Source organism: Sapajus apella, unplaced genomic scaffold, assembly GCF_009761245.1.
Source record: "Sapajus apella isolate SASKATOON/1434 unplaced genomic scaffold, GSC_monkey_1.0 scaffold5, whole genome shotgun sequence".
Classification (NCBI taxonomy): domain Eukaryota; kingdom Metazoa; phylum Chordata; class Mammalia; order Primates; family Cebidae; genus Sapajus; species Sapajus apella.
In genome coordinates, this window is record NW_022436945.1 from 48,143,370 (window position 1) to 48,149,877 (window position 6,508).

General features: G+C 36.4%; 1 pseudogene; it reads right to left on the minus strand.

The window, feature by feature from the left end:
• Positions 1 to 419: 419 nt before the first annotated feature.
• Positions 420 to 5,469, minus strand: LOC116545688 (annotated as a pseudogene).
• Between the last annotated feature and the right edge of the window lie 1,039 nt (positions 5,470 to 6,508).

The window sequence follows — 6,508 nt, forward strand, 5'->3', positions numbered from 1 at the left end:
TATCAATATTACCTGAAACAAAATATTTTTGCTCAATTTGCCTGAAAAATTCTTAGATTGGTAAATAAACAGACTAGTCATGCATCAATATGACAGTATTTTGCAGGCAGGTCAGTCAAATTTAGTTTTAATTGTTTCCTTTGAAAGGTCTTTTTCTTATCTTTCCAATCAATAGAAAATTTAAAAAAATAATGATAATCTATACCTTACATGAATGTAATATTTTATGTTTATGAGGTGTTTATTTTTCTTACACATTGTGAGGAAATTAAATTCAAATTAAGAAAAAGTGTCTACCGTCCAAAGTTTCCCAGCCACCAAGCAGACTTTCGCCCCTGCCCCATTGGAAATTTTCAATAGCAAACTCCTTAGATCCCTTAAAAAAAATCTGTGGGGGCTGAAAATATTTTTTCCTTAGGTCACAGGGTGTGAGAGATCATGTGGGCTGCTTCAGTGACATGGTAAGTGGTTGGATGTAGTTTGTCACCTGGATGGACTATAGGTGTGGACAAGGGCTGGGGTAAGTTTTGTCCATGGATGACTATGAGCAGTGGGATGATCTGGCTCAGCACTTTGTCACTCAGTGAGATGCCATTCTAGTACTGCTTCAGCATCTCCCACAGCTTCCCACTGATTTCTATCAGGTGGACTTGTCTGCGTTGGAGAATCAGTTGTTCCATTTTCACTGTGTCATACTATTTCCAGAAATTCTCCATCCCTGTGTGGTCCACCATCACCTTGGCAAACTCCTCAGTAAGCTCTTCTGGATTATTCTTCTCAATCCCCTCCTGCTCCTTAGGCGTCAATACTGACAAAAACGCAGCATTTTTTCTGTTTTGGTTTCAAATTTCCTACGTATTTCAGCAAGATTAAGGATCTTTTCACCCTTTTCAACCATCTTTCTCAGGGCCTTGAGGGTGGTGTTACTTTCCAGGGTGAGTTTGACTAAGTTATAAGATGCTGCCTGGGCTTGTTTTCACAGTTGTACAAGGACCAATTTTTTGTCATTGTGGACATATCAGTTTTGATCTTCCCTCTTTTGGCTGTGTATCATGATGTTGCCTTTTGAAATGGTTATGCCATCCTGTAGTTTCTGTATATTTTTCATCTATACTTCAGTCTCTTTAAAGCTCTTCTCATCCTTCACCTTCAAGGTCTCAAAGGCAATCGTTTGATCCTTTGTGAAACCATGTTTAACCTATGTTTCCCACTCATATAGTTTCAGGAGAACTTCACATGTTTTTCATTATTATTTCAATTTTTTTTAACATAAAAAGGGTCAACAAGGAAGCGACTTTAAAAAGAATTTTCTGAGAAATATATATTTTTCACACTGGTGTCTCTTTTGTCCTTTCTCTTTTCCTTTCTTTTTCTTTCTTTTCTGTTTCAGTAATACCATCTCCTTGATGTATGAAGAATTAACTTCTTGTGGAAACAGTGTTACTTCTATCGTTAATATTGATAGGTTTATTTCCTTGTTCTTTTTCTTATAACTACCAAGTATAAGCTAGAAAATAGGAATTTTAATGAGGAGTACTTTAACATTAAATTATTAAGTGATAAGTAATACATAACAATGATACATGCTTCAGCAGGCCAAACATGTACTTTTCTATAAATTACATTTTATAGTTGAAAGTCTACCTAAGAACTCCTCAAATGTAGAATAAAATCTGGTTGACCATAGTGACAACAGACAAATAAAGCAAAGAGCCAGATCTTATTAAAACTGAAACATAATTTATTGAAAAGCTTCAGTACATAGAGTGTTATCAGGTTTCATCCCCAGCATTTCTGTTGTAAATAAATGAAAACCAGAGGCAAGGTGAGTATTCGTTCCTAGTGAACTGGCAAATTCCAGGTCATCAGAACTCATTGTGAACTTTATCTTACATGTAAAAAATATATACTTTTTAAACTTGTAGTTAAATAGGTAAATAAATAATTGCTTTTTATAGTGACCAGTTTTGAAATCAAAATTCTAAGTATGCTTTAGATGGTGCTATGATCTGAATGTATTTGTCTGCCCACAATTCATGTTAAAACCTAACCCTCAGGTGATGGTATTAAAAGATAGAGACCTTGGGAGGTGATTAGGTCCTGAGGGAGGAGCCCTCATGAATAGGAATAACGTCCAGATAATACAGGCCCAAAAAAACCTGTCTTGCCCTTCTGCCATATGAGGACAAGCAAGAAGGCCCCATCTTTGCAGCAGAGAGTGAGCCCTCATCAGATGCTGAATCTGCTGGTTCCTTTATCTTGAACATCTCAGCCTCTAGAACTGTGAATAATAAACTACTATTGTTTATAAATTCCCCACTCTATTGTAATGTGTTATAACTGCCTAAATAGTCCGAGATAGATAACTCAGTTATTAACATTTATTTTAATATTTAAACATTATTTTAACTATCATTAAAAACAACAAGTTATGGTTGTTATTTTTTTAAGTTTGTAAATGAAAAGTCTAACTTCTTGGTAGCATTATTATTAATATTTATTAAACTCAAAGAATTTATTTTTTACTAGAATACCACTGAGAATTTTATTTTATTTTTGCAAAATCTGGCCTAATAAGAGGCTGTTATTCTGGTAGTTCAAGTTCCTTATCTGTAAAATAAGAAGAATTAAAAAGTATAAATCCTTGTATTGCAAGTATTTATTGATTTTTATTCTTTATTTTTCTCTATCATTACTGAAATGCAGATATTTTTATTTTTCAAGAACAATTATATGGCAATTGATAGAGTCCCCATCTAAATCTCGCTAAAATTATAGTAATCCCCACGTGTCAGGGGCAGGGCCAGAAGGAGGTAATTGAATCACAAGGGTAGGTCTTCCCCATGCTGTTGTCAAGATTATGAATAAGTCTCATGAAATCTGATAGTTTTGTAAGGGGGAGTTCCCCTGCACACGCCCTTTTGCCTGCCACCATGTAAGACATCACTTTGCTCTTTTCTTATCTTCCACCATGATTGTGAGGCCTCCCCAGGCATGTAGAACTGTGAGAACAGACTAATACAGGAAATTGGTACTGGTAGAGTGGGGCACTCCTATAAAGATACCCAATAATGTGAAAGCAACTTTGGAACTGGGTAACAGGCAGAGGGTGAAACAGTTTGGGGGGCTCAGAAAACAATAAAACTTGGGGAAGTTTGGAACTTCCTGGAATCTTGGAGGGCTCATAAGACAGGAAGAGGTGACAAAGCTTGGAATTTCCTAAAAACTTGTTGAATGGCTTTGGCCAAAATGCTGATAGTGACATAGACAATAAAGTTCAGGCTGAAGTGGCCTCAGGTGGAGACGGAGAGCTTCTTGGCAAATGGAGTAAAGCTCACTCTTGCTATGCAAAGAGACTGGTAGCATTATGCCCCTAGCCTAGCAATCGGTGGAACTTTGAACTAGAGAGAGATGATTTAGGTTATCTGGTGAAGAAATATCTAAATGATAAATTGTTCAAGAGGAAGCAGAGCATAAAAGTTTGAAAAATTTGCAGGCTGACAATGAAATAGAAAAGAAAATCCCATTTCCTGGGGAGAAAGTCAAGCCTGCTGCAGGTGTTTTTATAAGTAACAAGAAGCCTAATATTAGTCCCCAAGACAGTGGCAAGAAAGTCTCCAGGGCATGTCAGAGAACTTTTATGCAGCCCTTCCCATCGCAGGCCCAGAGGCCTAGGGGGAAAAAATAGTTTTGTGGACCAGGTCTAGGGTTCCTGTGCCGTGGGCAGCCTAGGGACTTGATGCCTTGTGTCCCAGCTGCTCCAGCCATGGCTAAAAGGGGCTAAGGTACAGCTTGGATGTGGCTTCAGAGAGTGCAAGCCTCAAGCCTTGGCAGCTTCCACATGGTGTTGAGCCTGCAGTGCACAGAAGTCAAGAACTGAGGTTTGGAAACCTCTGCCTATATTTCCAAGGATTTACGAAAATGCCTGGATGTCAGTCAGGCAGAAATTTGCTGCAGAGGCAGGGCCCTCAGGGAAACCTCTGTTAGAGCAGTGCAAAAGGTAAAAGTGGGGTGGCAGCCCCCACTCTGATGTTGACATTTTCCGGAAGTATATCACCAGTATCACCAGTCCTGATGTTACCTTTGAGTTTCAGACCCTATAAGCAACAATCTACTATACATCTAAAATTTCCTTTAGACCTTTATCCTTTCATCTCTCTCGGCTTGAATATATCTTAAGCATGTTAGTTCTACCAAAATTAAAATTATTCTGTCTTATCTCTGCAAACACATCGACTCCTCATTGTTTCATTAAATGACATTACCATTCACTAGTTACTCAAGGAATGAAGCAGAGGCTATAGCCTTCCCATGTGATTGTACACCAAAGTCTGCTAATTTTGTCTTTAAAATAATATCTTAAATTTTATAAGTGATCTCAGTTTCCACCCAAACGCTCCTTTTTAGTCATTCTAATTTCTTATCTTCTGTAATAATTGCTTTCACTCTCTCTCCCAACTAATCCAATCTTCTTATAACAACCAAAATAATCCTAAAATATAAATCAGGTGATGTTATTTCTCTGATTACACGTTTTCCAAGGCTTTGCGTTACATTCAGACTAATTTGGCCATGCCCTCATGATGCCTTTCTAGTCATTCTGAATCTCCAGTACGTCTTACCCTCACTCTTTGCTATGCGGTTCCTGGAAAATTCCTTCAGTCCTTTACATTTTCATCTCTCTTTGCTGGAAGTACACCTCTCCATTATTCAGCTCCGTCTATTTCATGCTCAATTTTTTTTCCTTCCTTTTTTTTTTGTGTGTGTGTGTTTTTCTTGAGATGGAGTCTTAGTCTGTTGCCCAGGCTGGAGTGCATTAGCGCAATCTCAGCTCACCAAAACCTCTGCCTCCCAGGTTCAAGCAATTCTCCTGCCTCAGCCTCCCAGTAGCTGGGATTACAGGTACCTACTATGCCTGGCTCATTTTCAATATTCTTTTGCCCAGCTAATTCATACTAATCAATGAGGTTTTGGCTTTAAAGTCAATTTCTCGAAAAAAATATCGCATGGTCCTCTAATTGAAATAAGTTGCTTTTTGCCCAGGGCGCTGCCTTCCTTTATTTCATAGACAGTGTTAATTTCTAAGCATGAGTTTATTTCTGTTAATTTCTGTTATTTGTTTGCTTTCTCCTCTTACTGGACAATAAATGGTGAATGCTGTTTTTCTTTCACCCATATTTTATCAATAAGTTCTAGTATAGTAAATAATAGATAATGAATGATAATTTTGTTGTAATTCCCCCACAAATTTCATTTTTCTCTACAAATCCAACACAACATTGGGCATGTTTACGTGCCTAAGTCATTGTTCCCTGCTGGATCACCCCTTTTACCTCTTCTCTTTATAAATTTCATGTTATCTTGGGAGGACACAATTACCATGTCTTCTTCAAAGAACTTCAAATCAGTTTGGTGTCCCCTTTGTTGTGGAACATTCAGTGCCTCTGAAATATCATTGCCACGTTTCATTACTTTATAATTTTTTCTATTTCAATTTTCCCTACCCTTTAGGCAATAAATTGAAACTTGTATTCTGAAATGTCTTCTATCATTTTTTCCTAGACGATTTACAAGCTTTCATTTCCATATTTTCTTATTTATCTATTATTTTTAATTTTTGAATAATTTCAATTAAAAAATTGAATATTAGCCATAGTAGTACAATAGTAACTGTGAAAACTTCTATGGTTATTTGCTATTTTAGAAACCCTGTTAATTATACATAAAGAGAATGTTTCTCTTTCCAAAAACTGCAGGAAAGATGAACTCAGTTTTTCTGTGTCTTTTTGTCAGGAAAGAAGAAGAATAGTGCTTCAAAGATTTGAACTCACCTTTGCCTGAGTGGAAACTTAACTGAAGTGAGAATTTTTATAGGAAATTGATTACCAGAATAGAGCATTAGACTTGATTTTCTTCTTTACAATCAGATAAAAGCAGAACATTAAATCAACCCATTAAAAGATAAGTGTACATCATGTGTTTTTCTTGATACAATGTTATTTCTTCTCAGGAAGATGTCAGAAATGCTGATTACCAAGCAATCAGGTTTAACGAGAGAATGAAAAGACAGTTAAGTAAGGCTATAAGTGAATTATTTGCTTAATATGGCATAAGACAATTCATGTGGCCCATTTGTATCTCATAGCGTTATTAGTTATTATTTATAATTTTTAATAATGTCAATAGTTATTTGAAAAGAGCTAATTCATAACCAAAGATGGCAGATTCCTCAAACTTTCTTTCATAGACCTTTTTTGTGTGTGTGATATGGTGTCACTGGTAAGATCAATTTGTAGAGACTCCATAGGAAGAAGAAAAAAAATGCAATTACTTTGAAGGGCAGCCAATGAAATAATTAGAATTGAGTATAATTATACATTTTTGTTATCAGTGTCTATACACATTTCTACTTTCATTTATTATTTGCATAGTGTTTCTTTTGCCAAAATCAATCATAGTCTCTAAATAGGCACTGTAAGGGATCCAAACAGAAATCCTGCAGTGACAG